The sequence below is a fragment of the Diabrotica undecimpunctata genome, chromosome 4, assembly GCF_040954645.1.
Source record: "Diabrotica undecimpunctata isolate CICGRU chromosome 4, icDiaUnde3, whole genome shotgun sequence".
Taxonomy (NCBI): domain Eukaryota; kingdom Metazoa; phylum Arthropoda; class Insecta; order Coleoptera; family Chrysomelidae; genus Diabrotica; species Diabrotica undecimpunctata.
The window spans coordinates 89,985,845-90,011,933 of NC_092806.1; positions in this window are offsets into that span (position 1 = coordinate 89,985,845).

Below are 26,089 nucleotides of genomic sequence, written 5' to 3' on the forward strand. Positions count from 1 at the left end.
TTCTTCAATAATTGAATTTATTTCATTTGTATGTCCTGTATGGCCAGCTAGCTGTGAAGATAGTTATAAACGTAATCGCTCTACAAGTTCATTTGGATCATCCCAGTGGACGTAATCGATTTTATTGTTGTTTACTTCCATAACCAATCCTTTACCTTCTGTTATTGGTGCAATTATTTTTTTATATTTTTCTAATCTACTACCATCTATCTGTTTACTTGATCTGTAATGCCTTCTGTGAGCATTCGTCGCTACAACTATCTTTTTATAGTTATTCTCATCTTCATCTGTAAAACTAGCTGGATATTTCTTAAACAAAAGCTCATATAAACCTGGTGTTCCCTTTTCTTTTTTAAAAGAATATCAGCACCATCTAAATCTATTTCAGAATTCCCAATCAGTAGCTTTTCAGATGTTTCATCAAATCGAATTCCATATTTATGATCAAATTCTTTGTTTAGAACATCAGCGTGCATATTTGTAATATATTTCCTAGGCAATGGATCATATTGATCCCAGTAGTCTACACGCGCCTGGTTAGCAATATCTTCAAATCGATTTTCAGAGTGTTTATCATTTTTAATCTGTTCTTTTATATCATCCACTTCAATGTTGTCCAATATCGATTGTTTGATTTCACTTGTTTCAAAGTCAGTAGTTTCATTATCGTCATCATCGTTTTTAATGTACCTTAAAGGTTCATCGTTTTTTGTTTCATTTTCTGGACTGGAATTTTGTAAACTATTTAACTTGTTCTTGATATTTTTCAAGTGTTTTGTAATTGGATTAAATAAATCTTCTTGGATTATTTGTCCTTGTTTTAATTGTCTTAATTTACTTTGGATGTTTCTCCGTTTAGTTATAAGTTGTCTTTTCAAATCTTTATTCATCGTAAAATGTAGGTATTCGCTTAACTTCTGAACAGCTCTGGATCAGGTCCCGAACAGGTCTTGAACAGGTCTCGAACAGGTCCTGATCAGCTTTGAACAGGTCTCGATCAGGTCTTGAACAGGTCCTGATCAGCTTTGAACAGGTCTCGAACAGGTCTTGAACAGGTCCTGATCAGCTTTGAACAGGTCTTGAACAGGTCTCGAACAGGTCTTGAACAGGTCCTGATCAGCTTTGAACAGGTCTCGAACAGGTCTTGAACAGGTCCTGATCAGCTTTAAACAGGTCTCGAACAGGTCTTGAACAGGTCCTGATCAGCTTTGAACAGGTCTTGAACAGGTCCTGATCAGCTTTGAACAGGTCTTGAACAGCTTTCAGATTTGGTACTAGTCTAGCCCCCAATTAGACACTTATGTTTAACATCAACAAGGTTATGAAAATATTTATTGTGTACAGGGTGTTAAATAAGAGTAAACTTTTTTTTTAACTTTTTATTTATACTTAAAAACCCAAAGTACAGATTTGCTTCATTAGATGAACTACAGTTAAAACATTTGAACTACATTGGTTAGAGGATTATAATTAACAATACGGTCATGTATAATTATACAATAAGCAGTTGTGTTAGCTGGTATATTCTTATTAGTTTCTATTTCTATTCTCATATCGACATTTCCTGATTTAATTGATTCATTTTGTCTGCTGCAATCAATAACAAATATCGGAGCAACAGCACAGAATTGTAACATAGTAAGGCATGGATCTCCTATGGATTTGTAATAGTACGACGGTTGAAATTGTGCATACATTTCATATGCAAGGGCATAATGTCTTTTACTAAAGTTCAAGTTCAAATTGTCATACGGGTACATTTCAGAATTTAGAAATAGCTTTAAGTTTGTAAGATTACAGTGATCAAAATAGCTGTTCTCTTCTTTTATTGCATTCTTTTTGGCAGTTTGTAATGCAAACAAAACAAATCGTGGTCTCTCCAATAGACTGGTAGTTTTTACATTCCAGTTAAATTTCATTGTCTGAGGCAGTAGAGGAATTTCATGATATTTCCAGCTTCTATATGCAAGCTCCAAACTGGACCCATTTTCAATAAATTTATATAAACGTAACTTTTCTGAATCGGACACTTGAATATGAGGCATTTTCCATATTAATTTAAATATTTCCACTTTTGGTTTCAGTTCAGTTTCTACTGTAGACATTACTGCATTTAAATCAGTTGAACTTCTTATCAATACGAGTTCTTGGCGTATGTTAATAAGAATTTTTGTAAAATCTTCAAAAAATCCAAGTACAAGTTTGAGTGGAATACAAACATTAAAATTTCCTGCTTTATCAGCAACTGTTGGTGTGTCATTAATACTCCAACCTATACAGTTGTATCGATTAGATTCAGTTTGTGTGAACGAAGCATAGTTTTTCATTGTCGTTGTTATACCTAAATTTCTCACTCTATCTATTACACAGCCTCCAATTTCATATCGTATTTCATCAAATAAATGCATCAAACCATTATTAATAAAGCGCAAAGTATTGCTTTCTTTCCCATCATTCGTTAAACGTCCTTCAATATACAGATAACTCTCAGAAGGTAGGGTGTATATATCTTGAGTCTGAATTGGTATTCTTATTTCATCACAATGATTAAAAGTTGCATTGGCATAGGGTAAATGACTGTGCATTTCTCGACTCACAACTGAATTGTCAACCAATACACGATCTCCAATATTTAAAATGTTAAAACTCATATTCCCTCTTCTTACAAGTACACCTCAAGAAAATCCCAAGTATTCTAGTATTAATAAAAAAACTTTATTCTACACCAAGTATTTCTTTTCTTTTTCCTTGTCACTGTCGTAGTTGTTGTGTTTTATTTTAAATCCTAGTGAGGTTAAAAAGACTTTGTTTTCTGTTGTCAACGGTTTGAGAGTCTGCTTGTCACTAATGTTTTTATCAACACTCTTAATATTATATACACTGTCCACACCTGGATTAAATTTGCTACAGTTGTAAATTAAAACCATTATTTATACTTTTTTGTAAATGTAGTCTTAACGTAATAACTTCTCGTGTGAAATTAACAAGATTACCGTCCTGGTCAACTATTTTAATGAAAATTTCATCAATATATCTATTTGTGACAGGTAAATAAATTACCTTTTTTGGAATTTCCACAATTTTGTAACCCGGTAAGACATTTGGATAAAACATGTGGATGATATGACCTTGGTTTTCATCGACGTATGAATTAGTGATTAGATTACATTCCACACAAATAGAATTAACCTTTGTGATAGGCACAGGATTCTCAGCTACGTGAGTCTTTAAAGGTGAGAGCCGTTTTGGTGTAAATCCCAATAAGGGAGCAATGGTATTTGGTTTTTCAAAATGGATTACTTTGTTGCTTTTTATTTCACATTTGAGTGTATTGTTATTAATTCTCAATATCAAACTTGTATGTTGATCTATATTATGATTTTTTCTAGGCACACCTTTACCAATTGTATTATTTTTTTCTTGACTCTTTCCTTTATTAATTTCTGTATCATCTTTATCTGGTGTTTGATCTACTTTTAATTCTAATTCAGTTATTTTTTCAGTTAAATAATTTGAAAGATCTTCGACTTCATAAGAACCATGTGGAATCGTTATATCGTAACCATCTATATAAAACTTGTTGTTTGTTTGGTCTACATTTGGAATTGTATTGTATGACATGAAATCTATTAAACCTAGTACATACTGTTCATTTTCGTTTAAAATAATTGGTGGGTAAATTTTTGTTGATAACACCGATTCTCTTCCAGATAACACAAAAGTGTACGATATGTTCAAACGATAATCATAGAGTAAATAAAAGAATATTCTTTTAAAAAGGGTATTTATTTAAAAAATCTAAACACAATTGTCCACAATTTACAGTGTTATAAGTTTGATAAATTTTATGATTATAAACAATTTGACAATAACCATTTGAATTAAAGTATGATATAGCTTCCAATGGTGGTCTCAGATTACCAAAACTATCAAAATATACGACTTTGGATTTATTCTTCTTGTAAGCTGTCCAATGAGTTCCAGGACCGTCTTTATTGTCTAAATTAATAATTCCACTCTCATATTGCCAAATTTTTTTCGGAAACCCATTTCTCATAAATACAGCTCTGAAGTGGGGGATTTTCAATAATTTTGCATATTTTTGTAAATCTACATTTGTCAAAGCATGTTTTGGAATTTTTATTTGATCCATTTTCTTATTCATAAAAAAATACCCATTCCTCTTTTGTATGGTTTCAAGTATAAACCTTTTCCAATTGCCAGTGCTTCCATTTTACGATTATGACGTTGTTTTTCGAGTAAATCTTCTTTAGCTGCTTTTGCGTCATTAATAGTCTTCACGATAGCTGATGTACCCCCAGCAATAGTGCCCAATGCGCTCAACCCAACAAATATCGGTATTAGAGGTAATATACCCCCAGTTTTTGGAACTTGGATTACTCGACCACGTGGTTTTTTAATGTTCTTGTAAAATTTTACAATTTTTAATGCTTGCTGAATAGCTTCCCTTAACGTTCTTGGTTTGCTTTCCACTAGTTTCTTCCTAATGTCTCTAATTACTCTCAATAAACTAAATGACTTTTGCTTTGAAATTTTTCTTTTGGAAGCTTTTCTTTTAGAAGATGAGGAGGAGGAGGATGTGACCCTTCTTTTAGTGGTGTTTCTTGTCTTTTTCTTATTACCAACCATCTTGACTGTTTCCAACCAACTACCTATAATACATACAACAACAAGTCTTTTATCTCATTAAAAAAAAACGACAATAGAAAATAGAGCATATATTAATTATTATTAATTACATAAAAAAATTTTAAAATTACTGTCTTCTAATGTTGTTGATTCCTTCGATTGGAAATGGTAGCGGTCTCCTTCTTAATGGGTAATCGGCATCTCTATGGGGTTCTAAATGGTTAAGCCTCCCTAGTTGTTGTGCTTGAACACCCTCATCTCTTTGCCGATACCTACTAAATTCTCTCGTGAAGAGTCTTGTCCTGGCATTGTCTCTTTGCTTACTATGGAATTCAACAACACAACTCTTAACTCCCATTTCACTGTTATCTTTACTTTTTTTCGCTGTTGAACTGTTAACACACAGCTTATTAACAACGATACAGATCAGACTGAATTAGTATCACTGACTAACTGATAGATCAATTTAAAATTAACCGAATTTAAATAGTAAGAACAAAAAAATATATATTAACGTAATTGACTGACCTATTTGATCTTTATTGCAATGCAGAAAATAGTACAAAACATGTTTATCATTAAAACGTTTATTATTCCAAAATTAATTTATCATTATCTAAATAAAATGTGCTTGTCTGCATATAATGTATTTTGGTGACCTATTTGACCTAAAAATGCATTGACGTCAGCGTTATCGTTAAATATGTTTATTGCATGTATAATGTGTTTTCAATGAAAAAATAAAAATTTAATCACGTTGCATAGCGTGTTGTAGATTTGCGTCAATGTATTTTTTTTAAATGTAGTAAAAATACTTCGTGACCAATTTTATTTATAATATTACAAATCACATAAAATTATTTTTTATATTTATACATTATATCTTATTTTTTTAATTGCTTGGTCATCCATAGTATCGTTATCGTCGTCACGTTTTCTTTTTTGAGTATTGTTCAATATTTCGTTTACATCATTTTTTGGCTTTTTAGCACCCATAATATTTTCATCACTTATTTTCCATTTTTCCGTTTTTCTTGTGTCTCCTCTGTTTATAGAGTCAACAGCGAACTCATTTGAAATGTCTACATCCATATCATCTCTAATTTATTTTGCTCTTTTATGATTTAAAAGCTTTTGTTGTATTTTTTGTTTATTTCTGTGCTGGATATTTTGTTTGCGTTTACTTGATTTGGAAATAGTTAATCCTTGGAGTAATAAAGTACAATGGTCTATATTTTCAGTTAGTTTTTCTTAATTATTTTTAGCTTTGTTCAATTCTTTACTACAACTTTTTGTTACAGCTTTATATTTAGTAGAACCTAGACCCATACCTAATTTCACTTTTGCTTTCATTGCACCAGCTACACCAAGTGCTGCCAATTTTTCGGAAAATGCTGTATTTTTCGATCGAAACTGTTCAAGAGCTTTTTCACCTAGAATCTTATCAGCCTTATGTCGTTCGGATAGATCTTTATTTTGAGAATATGCAATATCATGTTCACGACACGCCTCGTCTAATCCATTTATTCCCCTATCTCCTCGTGCTAGTCGTTTCTGTAATTTGGTGCCGGGTCCACAAAACCTATAACCTCCAGGGATGTGCATTTCGAAAGGTAATTTATTAATGACAGCGTTTAACCTATTGGTAGCGTACTCGTAGACGATTTACAAATTAATACATAGTTATTCTAAATATAAGTCTTTATATATTTTTTCTCTTCTTCAGACAACTGACCTCACATTTCACCAAACATACTACTTGGTATATTTTTAGCACCAGATCTGGATCTCAAATATTCTATGTAGTCACAGTTTATACAATTCCTATTAGATATTTCAGTCTCCCCACCACACTTTGGACATTTATACTTTACTGGTACAGGCATACTTATTTTTGGATAAATAGATGACTTGGGTTATTTTTGTCACCACCAAATTGTCTAAATATACTTTTTAAGTAACAATTTAAACAAAGTGTATTTGGAATCTCAGTTTCACCACCACACTTTGTACATTTATATGTCACAGGTACAGGCATATTCAAAGGGCAAAATAAAAATGAGCTTTATGTTATATTTACAGCTATTTTATTATTCTAATTTTTTATCATGCGATTACATTATTTTTTATTGTTGCGGTCTCTGTCTCTTTACATACATTCTACTAGGTATATTTTTAGCACCACTCTCTTCCTTGTACACCTCTTCCAATTCACAATTTATACACAGGTCATTTCGTTCTTCAGTGTCACCCCCACACTTTGGACATTTATGTTTCACAGGAACAGGCATATTTATTGTTCTCACTCACAATTTATTTGTTGTTGTCGTTGATTCTCTGAAAAATGGGATAAACTCTTTCTACAAAGGCACAATCGGGACTAAATTTTTTGTGATCTTCGATTATATTGTCATTTGATTCCCATTTGTAAATCTCTACGCCACACTTGAAACACTTTACTATATCTTCCACTTGGAGAAAGTAAAATCCACAAGCAGCTAACTCTATTTCAGATTTATTCCCCTTCCAATTGTTAAAAGTTGAGAGCCTTGAATAAAACTCGTCTAGCATGTACACCTCAAGACACATCTTGATTACTGACAAAATTTTGCTGGATACATTTATTTAAAATAAATAACTTGTTTCAAAACAAATAAAATTTATAGTATCAATCCAATATTGTTTTATTTACATCTTTATTTACCCACATATATCATTAAAATATATATAAATATATATACACAATAAAGCATTTATGTGATACATAGTTATTTTTCCTTTTCCTACAAGTTTCAAAAGTAAAGATAAGACTAGGCAGGCTAGGCTAGGCAGGCTATACAGATATATCTAAGCATCGTACACAAAAAAAAATTTTTGACGCAACAACACCTAAAATATTTCCAAGTCTCAATACAAATTTATTTTTTCGATCACCCTGTACAAATTTAACGAAAAGAAGAGGAGATGAAGCGATAAGCGATGAGTTTTGCACTCGACATACAAGGTGGTCCGTTCCACTCAAAGACACCCCCTCTGGTCATTGTCGACCGATTCTTTTACTTCTTCAGGACAGGTAAGACAAAGAAGAGACAAGTGAGACAGGTGTAAAAACATACAGGTAACGTAGGTGACAATTCTTGGGCTGAGAAGAAGAGATCTAGAGATAAGCGACTAGTTCTAACGACCCTCTGGTCATTGTTGATCACTTCTTCGGGAGAGAAGAAGAAGAGATCAAGCGATAAGCGACCAGTTCTTACAACCCTCTGGTCATTGTCGATCACTTCTTGTACTTCTTGTACACCCCCAAGGTCAAATCATGGCATCGATACCTTCGCATCGGAGTAGAGATGTGTAGTTCACCATCGAAATAGTTCAAATGAACGATTCTTTCAACTGAACTAATTAAACTAGTTCATTAATTTTCATAGAACTAGTTCACTGCGAACGATTTGCATTATAAATTGTGTCTCAACTTTTAAAGAAGAAAATAATGAATTAATGAGATCATATATTTTCTATTTTGTGAATGGGATGGACTGACTAGTTTAAAAAAAGAAGTGTAGATTAGCCTCAGATAACAGATCATAATTCTTATGAACGTGACAATAACATAAGCAGTCTTATCTTAATATCATAATGGTTCGGATCTTATGCCCATGCATTGGCTTGAACGTTGACATGCTGTGTTGTTTCTCGTATTATAATTTTGAAATAACAATTTTAAGTTGTGGTTAAAATGATTGATGCATCTACATAAAATATAATTTTATGTAAAAGTGAGAATAAAAATGTGTTATTTAATGTTCCTAGAAAATTCACTGATTTTTTTTTTGTAAGGTTCTTTTAGAAATAACCTAATATAGATACCTATGAGTTTAAATATACATAAATATAAAAATAAATCATACGTGAACCATATTTATATTTAAAACGGTTAATAAAAAACAAATCTTAATAATTTTTTGCAAATAAAAAAAATGTTATTTGCAAAACATTTGAGAAATAAATTTAAAACATTTAAACCTAAACATATGATCAAAAGAAATGGTTCCGAACCCGAACTACTTGCACGGCAGTGAAAGAGTGAAAGACTGACTGAAATAATACCGAAAACCGCGCGGCCGGCGCCGAGCTTGTGTGATAATAAGACGAGACATCTGGCAACCAGTTATCTTGGGGTTGGATTTCGATTTCGGTCCTACAAATAGTTCTTTCGCGAACTAGTTCACTGAACTAGTTCATTTTTGTGAAATAGTTCTCTTGAACTAGTTCGTCTAAAAGAACTAATAAGCACACCTCTACATCGGAGACCCTGATGGACAGGTTACCAAAGTGATTCAGGACCCCGCTTGCTTATCTACTGAAAGACGGTATCATTTGAGAAAGTGCAGGCAGTTACAAAGCAAATAGCGACAGAAGATATACAAAATGTGCCAAAGAGAGCTGCTAAGTATGATAGTGAATCAAGTTCAAGTGATGGAGGTACATTTGAGGACTTGGTAACTAGAGAAGAAGAATTATTAAATGACCAAAAAATATATGACTTATCTGAAAATAACGAGATTAAAAAAGGAGACTTTGTTTTAGTGAAAGTGGCAGGGAAAAAATCTTTTGTTTATTATGTTGCCGAGATACTGAACAGTGGAATTAATAATGAACTTAGATATTTACGTAGAATTCTAGATTCCAATAAGTTTATAAACGACTCAACCGAGACTTATGATTTTTTACACAATGATATTGTACGTAAACTTCCACAACCGCACAAAATAAGCGGAACTGCACGTCACGATGCGCACCTGAAATTTAATGTTAAATTTAGCGGATATAATGTCAAATAAGTTTTTATTTACTAAATTAATCATTAGTTAATCATAATGTTCTGATTATTTTGAGATATTCAATAAAACATTTCAAGATTTGTTCTATTTTTTTTTATAACTGACCCAAGGTACAATATAATGCTGGTCCTAGGTACAATATATGCTGGTCCAAGGTACAATATATGCTGGTCCAAGGTACATTACCAGTTTGTACCTTGGGTCAACATGCAAGGGCCTGCTAAAATATATTTTTTAACTAACTACTAAGCTTAAAATGTGTCAATAAAAAGAAAGCATGTAGCCAAATAGACAAAGTAACTAATACATTGGATAAACTTTGCAAATATATAATTTTAGGATTTAGAAAAAAATAAAAACTAAAAATTGACCCAAGGTACAACACTCTCCCCTAATATGTTCGGTCTTATTGTTTTAAATGCTTTGTGCTTGTACAAGTTAATTGTGTTTTTATATCTTTCACTGTCAGGCATATCAAAATTAATTATTTAATTTAGAAGTAAATGTATATATATATATATATATATATATATATATATATATATATATATATATATAAGATTCTTTTTTTTTGTCATTTGGTTTAAATATAGATCACTTATATTCTTCTTGCTTATTTATTTTTATTCGTAATACTTATTAACGTACTTAATAACGTACCCGTTTTTGCAAAAAGCAACAACGGGTACAAAAGATATCGGGTATCAGGGGTGGTATTTGTCAATCTAAATGCCACTTACGACATATTAAATTAGAGGACATTTCTCCAAAACTGTATGACATCGCCTTGGATAAAAACATCACGTGTTTTATCCGCGTATATCTACAGAACAGAAAATTTTTCGTATCATTCAATGGTAAGATGAAGAACGCAGATGAATGGTCTCGCTTGGGGTAGCGTAATGGCACCTACACTGTATTACATTTACACAAATGATTAACCGATACCAGTAGATACTAGGACTTTCATGTAGACGATACATTGCACAACCAAAACTTTAGTTGCTGAAGTGAAAAAAAATCTAAATGATGCCTTAAATATAATAAAAATAAACTACGAATTAATTTTAAGCCAAACCCCGAAAAATCTTAGGAGCGCTCCTTTAATTTGTCTAAGACAGGCGCTTTCACAAAACTGAATATCTAATCTAATATAAATCTAATATAATCTATAATCAAATAAAAATACCTTTTTTTTTTAAACGCATCTACCACGGAGAGGCATTAGCGTATTTAGATTAATGTTACACTTGATACAAATAGTGTATATATATATTAGTTTACAATTAATAATAATAATATGTATGTGTATTACAATGTATGTTTTAAATCTTATGAAGAAGTTGACAGTCTTTAAGCTAAGAAATGATTCTTTGGGTATCTGTATTTTCTTCTAGGGCAGTTTTGTATGCTATATTTGAGTCGTTCACTGTTATATTTAGGACACTGTTTTAAAAAATGTTTTACCGTTAGAACATGGTTGCACACTTCACAAACTGGTTTATTTTTGCGTTGTAGTAAATAGCCATGAGTAAGTCGTGTATGGCCGATACGGAGACGGGTGTCATCAGGTGCCACCAATCACGCACCTCGATGTGCATCGCCCTTCCTTCTGGAACTTATAATTAAATTTAATTGGTTGAGAAATGAAAAAGTTTCATATAAAAGTTAATTTATCTTTAAATATGGGACATTTTCGGATCTCAACTCAGTATGGTTTTACCCGTCTAGGGTAGCTCCCTAGAGCACTTTGCTCGAAGGGCTCTGCGAATTTTCTAAGACTCTGAAGCTGAGTTTTTTTCTTCTTAGAAAACCTGTGTTTTATTTCTACAAAAGTAAATAAACCATAAAGGCATTGTCTTTTTCAAGACAATGCCACAATAAGGGCGTACCGGCTAACTACCCAATATTGCAACATATTGCGCAATAGTTTGAGACATTAATAAACATGGAAACTTGCACCAAGATGCTATCGGCTTTTCATACGTTTATTAATTACCGGAGACGACACGGGTAAGCATCACATGTTCTCTTCTGTCTTTTACTTTTGGTTTCCAAAGATATGGATGTTTGTTAACTTCGTATAGCCTTAATGGAGTTTTGTTCCAAGCTTGTTGCCATTTTTGAATTATTTTTTTGTTTTAAGTATGGTTTTAAATCGTTTTGTACCATTATGTTACCTTCTTCGGACATCAGGTTAGTTGGTGCGTTTTTAGCAAGTTTATCTACAACTTCGTTACCTTCAATTCTGACATGAGAAGGCACCCATAAAAAATGAACTTGGATGTTCTTATTTGAAATGTTTTTAAGTTCTTTTTTAATAAGAAGTAGAAGGGGGTTCTACTTCTAAATGGTGGAAGCCTGACAATTAACGGTAGTGCTTTAGAACAAGTTGAAAACTACCACTATCTTGGCACAATAATTAATCACACAAACGATTACTCCAAAGAAATCAAAGTTCGAATAGAGAAAGCACGTACAAACTTCAATAAAATGAGAAAGGTACTTTGTGCAAGAGAACTAAAATTGGACTTGAGAGTTAGGTTGGCAAGGTGCTATATATTCTCGACTCTGCTTTATGGGATAGAAGCATGGACACTTAACGCGTCGACTGCTAAAAAGTTGGAAGCATTTGAATTGTGGGTGTATAGAAGAATCCTGAAGATATCATGGACCGAGCATGTAACAAACAACGAAGTCATGAGAAGAATCAACAAAAGAATGGAAGTATTGGAAACCATCAAGACACGAAAGCTGCAATACCTGGGGCATGTTATGCGTAATGAGAGATACAACCTACTTCAATTGATTATACAAGGGAAAATCCAGGGCAAGAGAAGTGTAGGAAGAAGAAGAATCTCATAGTTGCGTAACTTGAGGGAATGGTACGGATGCACATCTATTGAACTATTCAGAGCAGCAGCATCTAAGATCAGAATAGCCATGATGATTGCCAACCTCCGTCGCGGAGATGGCACGTGAAGAAGAAGAAGGGGGTTGTCTTTTTAGAATTGCGAATTATTCAGCCGAAAAGATGGTTGTAATTGACGACAATTTGAAACTAACTGAGATAGGTTTGTTAGACTGATGTCGATAGCCGGAATAGATATTGTCCGTGGCGCAGGGTTGCGGATTGAGGAGGTATCATAAGTTTTTGGAAATTGAAAATTTAATTTGGATAAGTATGAGCGTATACGAAAGTAAAAAGTGATGTGTTTGAAAATTTATTTGTAAATCGATCAGCAAAAACGTTATGCAGAACTGGATTATTTCGGTTTCATGACACCGCTGCTGCATATGTTAGGCTTATTGGAAAATATGAATTTTACTACAACGAAATATAAACAATTTATGAAAATTTGATGATTTGAAGGAAAAAAATGTCAAATTAGGCTAGAGCAATAACTGAAACAAAAGAATCAAGTGGGAATAATGTCGAATTAATTTAAAAAATTATAATACCAACATAAAAACAAAAATAAAAGAGGCTCTTTGAAAAAGAAAAATAGACACACTTTATTAAAAGAGGTAAAAGTAAAATGCTAAGAAAAAAATGCTTATATAAAATGAAGACCTAATAGTCCGCCGGAGGGTTTGAAACAGATGTGAAAGAGGGCAAAAACCAAATCAAAGAATTGATTGAGATTAAGTACATCCCTAGAGAAGAATGAATAACATATCTCAGATAAATAAACGGAACAACAGAAACTGAGTATACACTTGTAACTCCAGAAATATCATTAAATTAATTAACGCAAATCGTACGAACTGAAATACAAGAATCCATCACACAGTTAAAAAATAGAACCCCCACGAAAAAAGTACAGTAGAGTATAACTACTTTTGTACTCTAGCATTATGGTAAGAAGTTAAAAATATAAATACCTACATAATTATATTACCGAAAAGTTAATAAAAACTTCTGTTCGTTAGCGGCAAGAGAAAGCGTATATCAGAATGTATTATGAAAAATTTTGTTAATAATACAGTATGCAATATAATATAATGACAAGAATACTTTTATATCTTTCCTTATGGCATATTTTTAAAACAAAGCTTCTATACTGGCATTGTATTACTTTTTCTCTCTACAGTAAAATGCTGAGGTGAGCGTCACGGAACTAGCGCCACAAGATGACGTCGTGAAGGGTAGCTTCATAGAATAGCGGCTCTTGGCATCGATTCACTACTCTTGATCAATTCGTTTTTAGTCATCATATATTTACTCTAAAAATAACTAACAAAATATAGACATTAAATGAGAAGTAAAAATTAAAAGAATAATATGTCACTAAAAGACGTGATTTGTAACGATTATCAAAATTTAATAAAAGTCATAAATGTCATCCGGTTAATAACAACATTAAATCGTCTGTCAATAAAAAATGTGAAGAACAATTGGACAACACATAGTTTGGATTTAGAGGTGGATTGGGAACAAAAGAGGAATTGTGCGCAATGGTGGTACTATTGCAAAAATGCAGAGATTATAATGAAAGCGTATTCTTATCTAATATAGATTTTCAAAAGTATTTGACACAGTTCAACCTGGTAAGCCCATACATGCATTAAAACACATAAACCTAGATACCAAGATATTAATTTAATAAAAAAATCTACTAAAATCAAACAGCGGTCATGCGGGTGAAAGATGAGACAAATCAAGCAGAAATTCAAAAAGGAGTCAGCCAGAGATGTGTGCTGTGATGTGAAATGTCACCACAATTATTTAATGTGTACTCCCAACTAATATTTTAGGAACCACTATGGGAAAGAAGTAAGGAATGGAGTGAGCATCATTAATAACAAAAAATTTGCATACTAAACCCCAATTATGACAGAAAATATAGATGATTTACAAATTCTTATATACATCATTAACAGATAAAGCAAAAAGATAGGACTAAACTAAACAGATAAAAGTCAATGTTTACAAATAAGAAATTGAGTATGGTTATTAGATTGAGATCGTCGAATGTTATGTATGGTCGCAACTGCTCTATGGGGTAGAAGCTTGGACCCTGAAAGCCAAATCTGTAAACAAATTAAAGGCATTTGAAATGTGGCTATATAGGCGTATTTTTAAAATTCCTTGGACTATAAAAGTCTCAAACGAAAAAGCGTTAAGACGAATTGTCTATCTGGACATCGTATCTGGGCCACATAGTTCGAAACGATAAATACTCTCTTCTACGCGTCATCATGCAAGGAAGAGTAGAGGGAAGAAAAGTCTTCCCTCTAAAGTCAAATTTAACACGCTTTCATGCCTTGTAGTGAAATGTTGTTTCTTATTACAATACCGGATCCTGGAAAATTTTAAATACATTAAATTAAATCTCTCGTAAATTATAAAGAATATTCTTAGATTAAAATAACAGACTTCTTAGTATTATGATATGTAGTATTGTGATAATGTATAGGTGTCAGTATTCTTTTAAAAGAGATTTATAGATTGGTATATAAATTTCACGGTCATGTTTCATACGGTTTTATCTTTCATACAAACATTAAAAACCTTAAAAAGTTTCATTTTACATACAATTAGCACGTTGGCTCTGAAAATGACCTATAAATATGCATTGTTAAAAATCGTATAGATTTATCAATTTAAAATGTTCTTTGTCGTCTTGATTATTTATCTTAATTCGTTCCTAATTAAGCAGATGTTGTCCACAAGGTACCTCTCTCATTTTTTAATTACTACTTTTTTTTTACCTTTTGCCATAGTTTTCCTCATTTTCAAGTTGATCGATTTTCCACGAATCTTCAATGAAATGTTAATTTTCTAAGATACGATTGGATGTTTTCTCTCCATTGTATACTGAGACACCCAAGTGGCATTTTTCTGTGCTAAGTTTCTTCCATACCAGTTTTACAAGTTTGACATCTTGGCGTCTATGCATGTGTCCGATCTACCTTAAGCGATTTATTTTCCTGAACAATATCGTTATAAGAGCTTTCTTTATTCTATACGGATTGGTAAGCGATATGATAATGAGGTTAAAACATTTTTTTTATTATTTTTCTTTCATATATTCGTAGTTCTTTCCTATTTTGTCTATGATTCGCATCCATGTATTCAAATAGGTCTAAAGTTTGAATTATGATCTGTGATTCTTTAGTGGCATTATTGAAGTTATACTTCTATACGCACGGTCGGCGTTGGAAATTTGCACGGGAGTGAATCTGTGAAACCATTACATATGTAAGATAATGAGTAAGAGAGAGACATAAGATATATTTTCTCTCTCTTCCTACCTCGGGAATAAAAATTTTGTATATATATATATATATATATATATATATATATATATATATATATATATATATATATATATTTAATATTATAAATATATTATATTATATTATATAATGTTATATACTTATATAATATAATATATATTAATATTATTATTTATGTGATATGTTTTGTATTATTTATTAAATGTTCATAATTATTTTAGGCTTTACATTTCAAAATAATCACTGTATGACAGACAACTGTCAATTCTGAAATCCGTTAGTATCATGTCTAATTGGCAAATCTTTTACGTGTTTGGTTCATACGCTGGTGTACGTGAGTTCGAATCCCAATATGAATTTCCTTTTTTATTTTTGAAATATTTAAAAACCTCACGTTAATGTTATTAAATATATGTAATATACGCAAAAATGCTAAATTTTAAAATTAAATGAAAATTTACAACATAATCCGAGTTGTTGGTTTTTTATTTTTAACTTCGTAAAGTAAGTTATGTATATTGGCAGTTTTAAATACTTATGAATATTGCATTTTAATTTGTATTGTATTATTACATTGAATTATGTTGCAGTGTATTGTATTGTAATTTTTATATTAATAACAAAATAAACAATGCATTTTACTGCAGAGTATGCGTAAAAAAATTTTTTTGCATTCAACTCCTTTTATACATATATGAAAATAAAAATATATATTTTCATTAAAATATTGATACAATCCTTCATTTACTATACTCCTATTACAGGTCAAATGTTTATATACAGCAAACCATGCACCATATACCTATATACCTAATTATTTTTCTCTTTCTGCTCTCTCTTACCTATAGCATTAAATATGTAATGATTGTGCAGATTGACTCCCATATAAATTTGTAACGGCGAACGCGTGTATAGAAGTATAACTTCTACCGGCAGTCCCACTGGACTGCCACACCCGTTTTTTTTATTAACCACGATTATTTATCTAAGATATTTAAAGTGTTCCATATTTTCAAAATTGTAGTTGTTAACTTTAACATTTTATCGAGATTTATTGAATTGGTCTCTTTTGTTGATTCGCTTGTATTTGGTTTTCATTTCGTTGATTTTAAGTGAAACATTTTTCGTGCTGTCTTTACTTTATTGAAGTTTTTGGACGGGAGAGTTTCTTATTAGAGTTCTGAGATATATATATATATCATTAGCATATGCTAGGAGTGCTTTGTCCCTTTGGCCGTTAATGGAGTAATTCTTAAATAGGCGTTATTTCTATTTTAGTAAGCTGTTCATTAATTTTTTGACTATTTGAATTGAGAATCTGTATTTTATTCGACTGATTTATAACACAGAGTTTCTTGGAGCATATTTTCATCTTTGGTTTCCCGTATCATTATTACAGGGATTTTGCTGGATATCGACATAGTGAACCCGGTGGTACGTACATGATGTTTTCATAACCAACGTTCAAGAATTTTTCTTACTGTAAATTCATGATTATTGTACTAGGGAATATATTGTTGTTTAATAATAATAAAGTTCAGGCAATAATTCCTATATTCTCGGTATATAACTCGGTAATGATAATTCTGATCCCCGATACCAGGTAGCATTCCCGAAAACATTAAAACTGTTACACTCATGCTTCTCATTATCCAACAATTAGCCAGTTCAGAACTATACGCATTATTATGGTACTGATATTGCTGCTGCTCCTCATAAGTGAATAGAATATCCAAGGAAGGTTTTGACAATTTAATAGGATTTTGTATGTTAGAATATTATTTCTCTGAGAAAGTGAAGAATATCTATTTGCTATCCGGATTTAATCCATAAATTAAATAATAGAATGCTATAAAATAATGCTAGTAGCAGCAAAAAAAGGGGTCTAATAGTCACTAACGAGAAAATCAAATAAATGTTCTTTAACATACAAAAGAGAGGATCTAGATTAGGGCATAACGGAACAATAAAGCCATATAATTTTGAAAGATTGCAGCGTCTTAGATATCGTAGGTAACGTTGTTACATAAGAAATAAAAGGAAATATTCAGGTAGCTAACTGATGTATATGTATATATAACCCTCTTTTAAATCCAGAAGTCTAACTCGAATCCCTAAAATTAGGGTATATAAAATAGTGAGCAAACCAGTGCTAATATGTGGAGACGTGACGAGAACGTATGAATTAGACCAGGATTGCTAGAAAAGCCATCAGAGGTATTTTCCGACTTACAGAGGTCCGAATACTAACCAATACCGAATAGAACTAATTCCAAGATCAAACACATATATAAAGATAGCAACGTCGTACAAGAAACTAAATCTCAATGCTAAAGTTGCGCTGGCTTTATCCAAAGACTCTATAATAACTGCATTGCCAAGTTAAATTGGGAGGATGCCCCAAGAGAAAAAATGTCCTTAGGACTTCCACAAATGAAGGGGGAGGTAACATATGGTCAGATTTAGGAATAATGAGAATATCTACCGACCCATCATATTTATCAACACCTGCTATTGTTGCCGAGAGGGGGCATTTGGGCCTGTAGGACCCATCGCCGGCTCTTCGGGCTTCTTCCTATCCCCGGAATTGGATCGGGTATTCACCATCTTTGGTTTGTCGCTGGTAGAAAGGTTAAATACTACCGCTGTTATAAATAACAGTTCCAGTGACAAATATCTGTTATAGGTAACGGTTCCAAGGAACAGTTACAAAGTAACAGAGCAAAAATGGAAAACAGATAGGTAAAAATGATCTAAGTATTCCTTGACTTACGGAAGGAATAACTTAGTAAACAATTAAATTAAATGGTATAAAAATATAATGCAAAGAAAAAAAATGTTTCTAAGTGTTTCTTGACTTACGGGAGAAACAACTTAGGACAGAAATATAGATAAATGAAATATGTAAATGTGAGAGTAAAATATGGAAATATTTCTAAGTGTTTCTTAACTTACGGAAGAAACGACTTAGAGTGGAAAAATAAAATACTCAAAATATAAAACGAGAAATGCAAAAATGAAACAGATTATAGAAATATGTCTAAGTGTTTCTTGACTTACGGAAGAAACAACTTAGCATAAAATAGAAAATGAAAGAAACAAATGTATTAAGTATTTTCTTAACTTAAGAAAGAAAATATCTTAGATAAAATATCGGAAATAATAATGCAACAATGATTATGAAAATATTTCTAAGAGTTCTTTGACTTACCGGAAAAGAACGGCTTAGACAAACAATTAAAATATCAAGTCAAATATTCAGAGAAATAAGAGTTCTTTGACTTACCGGAAAGAACTACTTAGACAAGTACAAATCAAAATATAAAATAGAAAAAGCAAGATAAATATTTCTAAGTGTTCTTAACTTACGGAAGAACAACTTAGACACAAAATACAAGAAAAATAAACAATCAAAATAACCAATTAAAATATCAAACAATCAGTATATGAACAAATATAGATCAAAGTAATATTCTAACCTGAAAAGGTCTGAATATACAATAATGCTAAAATAAAAATGGTATATAAGAAATCAGAAATAAAACAATAACTTAGTAGGAACAATAATAGCACCGACTAGGTCTACAGTAGAAGAGCAAGCTCGACTGACCGATGAGAGAAATTCTACCTGCTTTTATGTAAAACAAATCCTTTGTTTTACTTAGCGAAAGTGGAATTTCCCTGCATCGAATCAATTAGAAATTTGGATTTGGCCAACCTTGGAATTCCCAAGTATTTTAACCGATATCCAAATTCCTTGATGCGTCGAGGACATCCCCCCTCCTCTGAAAGACCTAACGGTGCTAAAAGAAAGTTTATTTATAAAAAAATCGAAAATACATACAGTAAGAAGTTCTTATCCTAAAAAAAAACTATAAATACAAATACAATACAAAAGATACAATACAACTACAATTCAAACTTAAGATATATCATACTTAAAATTATAGTGGTCCAGGTGGCCCAGGTGGTCCAGGTGGTCCCGGTGGTCCAGGTGGTCCAGTTGGTTCGGGTGTTTTTTCGACCAGGCTACTTAATTCACCCGGCTGGGGCCTTACGACGTTTCAGAACACGTAGAGTTACTCGATTCGCTCTGATGTCTGTAACGTATCGTAACAGGGCCCCGTTATCCTCAGCTGTTCTGTCAGGGCTACTTAATTCACCCTGAGGAAGATCTTACGACGTCGTGAAGATATAAGGTTACTCAGTTCACCTTGATATCTACACGTGTCGTCATAAACCTTAATCCTGCTCTGGAGGTTCATCCCTAGGTGGAGGAGCAGCGCGGATGTCATCCACATGAATGGTCCTATTCACGTCCCGGTCGCGGTGCACCTCATAGGTATGATCGCCTAGGACCTTCAGGATCGTGTGTGGTCCCGTCCATGTTGGTCCGAAGTTCCCTCGGACGTGGTTCCTCACCATGACCTGCTCTCCTTCGCTGAGCCTCCTGGCAGGTGGGACGTTAGGGTTGTCAGGAACCATGTTCCTCGCGTATACCGTGGCCTTTTGAACAGCTCTGGCAACCCTTTCGTCTCGTCTGGCTGCGGTGTTTGCCAGACGATGTTCCCGCTGTGTTTCTTCTGCGCGCCGTGGAAGATAGCCTAGCAGAAGTTCAGCGGGTGTTTCCTGGGTGGCCTCGTTCCTCCGGGTCCTTAGGCTGAACATGATGTCAGCCAGGTAGGATTCCCATTTCGGATCATTTGCAGTTTTGCATCGGGCGCGGAGTCCCTTTTTGAGCTCCTGAGCTCGGCGTTCAACCGGGTTGGCCCTCTGGTGGAAGATAGGGCTAAATTCGGCTTTGATGTTGTGCCGTCTCAAGAATCTCTCCCATGCATCTGTCCGAAATTGGGCTGCGTTGTCCGTGATGAGGGTGGTAGGTTTCCCCCAGCGGCCGCAGATTTCCTCCTGGAGGAACTGGATGATGTCCCGGCTTTTTGTAGATTGGACGCATCGATATTCCACCCAGTTGCTCAAGCAATCTGTCGCCAAGAGGATGTAGCGGTTGCGTGTTCCTCTGGCTGGTGGATATGGTCCCAAAATGTCGAAGGACACTCTCTCCCAGGGGTTGGCGGGTTCCCTGGGCATCACAGGAGCTGCTGGTTGTCGTGGAGCAGCTTTGGTCCTCAAGCAGGTCAGGCAGGACTTGACGCAGGCGCGAACATCCTTTGATAATGTGGGCCAGTAATAAATATTTTTAATGGCCCGGATGGTCTCGTCTTGTCCTGGGTGGTTGGCCTCCTCTGAGTCGTGATAGACCTTCATCACGTCCTTCCGGAGGGATGGGGGTACTATCAGCGTCCTGTGGTCTGGTCCAGCGTTGTAGTAAGCGGCGTTATCGACTAGTGTGAATTCACGGAGAAGGTTTTCTTCGACTTCGTTCCGTGGTCCACGTTCGGAGATCTCTAGGTAGCGTCTCCGAAACCGCTGCATACCGTGGTGTGTCTGGTGGCTTCTCCGGATTTTATCCTGGAGTGGTAGGTCAACCAGATCATCTAGGACGGGGTTGGTGTCTTCATCCTCGTCGACGTCCTCCATCATACATAGTAGAGGAAAGGACTCGTCTTCCTCCACGTCCGTTGTAGGCCAGCTAAGTCGCACCACTTCCTCGTCTTGGTCAGCTTCTTCTTCTCTCTCCGTGGTTGGGTTCCTGGACAAGTGGTCAGGGAGTTCGTTCTCCTTCCCTGGGATATTTATCACGGTGAAGTTGAACTCCTGAAGTAGCAAGGCCCATCGGGATAGTTTGGCCTTGTCTTCCTTGAACCGATGGAGCCACAGGAGAGCCTGACTGTCGGTGTACAGCGTGAAGTGCTGATCCTGGAGGAAGTGCTTGTACCTTTTGAGTGCCCAAACTAATGCGAGGCACTCTTTCTCGTTAATATGGTAACGGGTTTCTGCTGGTTTTAACTTCGTGGAGGCATATGCGATGACTCTCTTGTCGTCTTGGGTTCCTTGGAACAGGACTGCGCCCATGCCGACATCGGAGGCATCCGTCTGGAGGCAGAAGGGTTTGGACGCGTCTGGTCGGTGGAGTAGGAGATCTCCCTCGATTTCGATCTTGAGACGTTGGAAGGCGGCTTCTGCGGCGTCGTTCCAGTGCATCCGTCTCTTATTACCCTTGGTGAGGTCCGTCAAGGGTGTTATGATGTCCGAAAATCGAGGGATGAAATCCCTTAACCAGTTGGCTGTCCCGATGAAGCTTCGCAGTTGCTTCATCGTCCTTGGAGTGTCGAAGCCTTTGATTTTCTCCACATGCTTCTCCAGAGGTTGGGTGTTGGCAGAGGTGATTTTATGTCCTAGGTACTCCAGTTCGTCTGCTGCGAATTTACACTTTTTTAGGGATGCCCATAGTCCGTGTGTCCGAAGTCTCTCTAGAACCAGGCGGAGGTGGTTCTGGTGTTGGGTCCAGTCTTCTGAATAGATGATAATATCATCCATGTATACCTTGATGAAAACATCGATGTATCCTGCGAAGACTGAAGTCACGAGCTTCTGGAACACAGCTGGACCGTTCTTGAGGCCGAAGGGCATCACCGTAAATTCGTATGAGGACCCGTCAGGCAGGCTGAACGCTGTCTTCGGGCTGGAGTCCTTGTGCAGTGGGACTTGCCAAAATCCACTCTTCAGATCTAAGGTGGTGAAGATCTGAGCCGTGCCAATCTCTTTGATGGAGTCGTGGATTGGTGGCATGCTGGAGGCTTCGTCGATGGTCACGTTGTTAAGCTTCCTATAGTCTACGCAGAAACGGGGGGTGCCATCCTTCTTGGTTACAATAACCACCGGGCTATTGTAAGGAGATTTGCTGGGGCGGATGACTCCTGCGGCTAGCATCTCTCTCACCTCCTTGGCCATTATCTGCTTCTTCTCCGTAGAATATTTATAGGGCTTAACGTTGATAGGCGTGGCGTCGGTCACTTCGATTTTCATTTCGGTGGCCTTGGTGGTCGGCTGACGTAGACGGTCGTCGAAAACGTCATCGTACTCTTGAATCAACTTTTCAACTTGTTGCAAAGCGAAGGATGGAGCTTGATGGGGTTCCAGCCGCTGCGTCCTGGATTGCCTTTTTGCTGGGTTCTTCCAGTAAATGGTGGTTCTGCAGGTGGTACCGACGTGTAGACATTTACGATGTTAATCTTGACTTCAGCAGTCCCTAGGGTGCGGGACGTGCTGCCCGTGCACGCCAGCTGAACCAATCCTGATCCTCGTTGCAGGTCCCGTCTCTGGATCAATCTCTGGTGAATGAAGTTCCCAGATGCACCGGTGTCGACTAAGATCTTCACACGTTGTCCGTTGATCCTTCCATGGAGTTGGGGAAGGCCTGTCGTCGAGGGTCGTGTCTGAATCGGGTTCAGTTGGGGCACCATCTTCACAACAGGGTTTAGTTGGCGCCCCTGTTGGCGTTTCCCTGGTTCTGAGGTAGTGGAGGTGGTGGTTGGCTCATCGGTGGCATCCTGGACTGTCTGTTGGGGTTCCTCCATTCCTCGATCGCTTCAGGGTGGCGTGGTGTGTTGTTTTGACGTGGGGGACGGTAGAGCTGTCGCTGTCGGGATTGTTGCTGGGATTGATGTTGGGGTTTGTTAGCGACGGTGTTCCGGCGGGTATCAGCTTCCATTCCTTGGGCTATTGTTAGGAGGTCCTCCTCGGTCTTTGGAATGTTCACTCGTAGGCAGATCGCGATGTCGGGTCTCAGTTGGTTTACGATGGTGATACACCTCTGGTCCTCAGGGGTGTATGGTGCGAGACGTCTGAATAAGGCTGCTTTACCGTTGATAAAGTCCTCCGTGGGTTCATCCTTCCGTTGATGTTCTCCATGAAGTTTCGACGTGAGGGCTGAGAGCAAAGCGGGGTCGTTGTACTTCCTCAGGAGACGGTCTCGGAAGGTGTCGTACGGTAGGTCTGTGTGGGAAAACTTCTGGGCCCATTTCTTCGAGTCGCCGTGGAGTGAGTTGTCGATGAGGTAATCTATCCAATTGTCCTCGTCCACGTCGTATTTTGTCAAGAAGGTCTCGGCTTTGGTTAGAAAGCTGAGAGGGTTTTCAGTGTCCCGGCCTGAGAACTGAGGGGGCTTCATATATGAAATCCTGGGCTTCGGTGGCTCAGGATGAGGCATCCTGGGTGTGGTGCCTTGAGTGGTCGATAGGGCCATCATCGCTTGCATAAGGGCAGAGATGAAGTCAGCTGTGGAAGGCTGGCTCGAAGACGGTCCTGGGGTCGTGGATTCGGTTTTAGTGGGTTGGGCGCCATGTTGCCGAGAGGGGGCATTTGGGCCTGTAGGACCCATCGCCGGCTCTTCGGGCTTCTTCCTATCCCCGGAATTGGATCGGGTATTCACCATCTTTGGTTTGTCGCTGGTAGAAAGGTTAAATACTACCGCTGTTATAAATAACAGTTCCAGTGACAAATATCTGTTATAGGTAACGGTTCCAAGGAACAGTTACAAAGTAACAGAGCAAAAATGGAAAACAGATAGGTAAAAATGATCTAAGTATTCCTTGACTTACGGAAGGAATAACTTAGTAAACAATTAAATTAAATGGTATAAAAATATAATGCAAAGAAAAAAAATGTTTCTAAGTGTTTCTTGACTTACGGAAGAAACAACTTAGGACAGAAATATAGATAAATGAAATATGTAAATGTGAGAGTAAAATATGGAAATATTTCTAAGTGTTTCTTAACTTACGGAAGAAACGACTTAGAGTGGAAAAATAAAATACTCAAAATATAAAACGAGAAATGCAAAAATGAAACAGATTATAGAAATATGTCTAAGTGTTTCTTGACTTACGGAAGAAACAACTTAGCATAAAATAGAAAATGAAAGAAACAAATGTATTAAGTATTTTCTTAACTTAAGAAAGAAAATATCTTAGATAAAATATCGGAAATAATAATGCAACAATGATTATGAAAATATTTCTAAGAGTTCTTTGACTTACCGGAAAAGAACGGCTTAGACAAACAATTAAAATATCAAGTCAAATATTCAGAGAAATAAGAGTTCTTTGACTTACCGGAAAGAACTACTTAGACAAGTACAAATCAAAATATAAAATAGAAAAAGCAAGATAAATATTTCTAAGTGTTCTTAACTTACGGAAGAACAACTTAGACACAAAATACAAGAAAAATAAACAATCAAAATAACCAATTAAAATATCAAACAATCAGTATATGAACAAATATAGATCAAAGTAATATTCTAACCTGAAAAGGTCTGAATATACAATAATGCTAAAATAAAAATGGTATATAAGAAATCAGAAATAAAACAATAACTTAGTAGGAACAATAATAGCACCGACTAGGTCTACAGTAGAAGAGCAAGCTCGACTGACCGATGAGAGAAATTCTACCTGCTTTTATGTAAAACAAATCCTTTGTTTTACTTAGCGAAAGTGGAATTTCCCTGCATCGAATCAATTAGAAATTTGGATTTGGCCAACCTTGGAATTCCCAAGTATTTTAACCGATATCCAAATTCCTTGATGCGTCGAGGACACTATCCTACCTACAATCAATACTTATCTGTTATGGACTATCAAATCAATTACATATAATCAAACGAACTAGGCTTAAAAAAATTATCCTAGAAAAGGCACTTCAGAAATATTGACATAAATTTTAAAAACGCCATTTACGTGGCTGTATTTTCAAAAAGGCAATAGAATCTTGTTGCGTTCTGACTATACGATGACGATGATCTTTATATAGAAAATATAGAAAATAAAAGCAAGAGAACTATAATTATGAAACGAAAAGATTACGAAATGAAAAGATTATATAAATCCCTTATATTTACACAGACTGGTTTACAAAAGGGGAACGAATGAGCATAAAAACCCAGCTGTTTTAAAAACTTAATATTATTAGACGAATTTAGGATCAATTTCACTCAAAATATGATATGCTAAAATATGATACGAGTATACGACAGAAAAAAAGGCAATGACTTTTACAGCTGATTGCCACATAAATATCAATGTAAATATGATAATTGAAATATGAAACCCAAATATGATTTTGCCACAGCATATGAATAATGTCTCGTACTGTTATATAGCAATTTGTTGTCACATTTTAACCTGTTTATTTCCTTATTATCCATATATGAGTTGTAAACCGATATTACAAGCTCATTTACTTACTTAACTTACTCAAAATATGATATGCTAAAATATGATACGAGTATACGACAGAAAAAAAGGCAATGACTTTTACAGCTGATTGCCACATAAATATCAATGTAAATATGATAATTGAAATATGAAACCCAAATATGATGATTTTGCCACAGCATATGAATATTGTCTCGTACTGTTATATAGCAATTTGTTGTCACATTTTAACCTGTT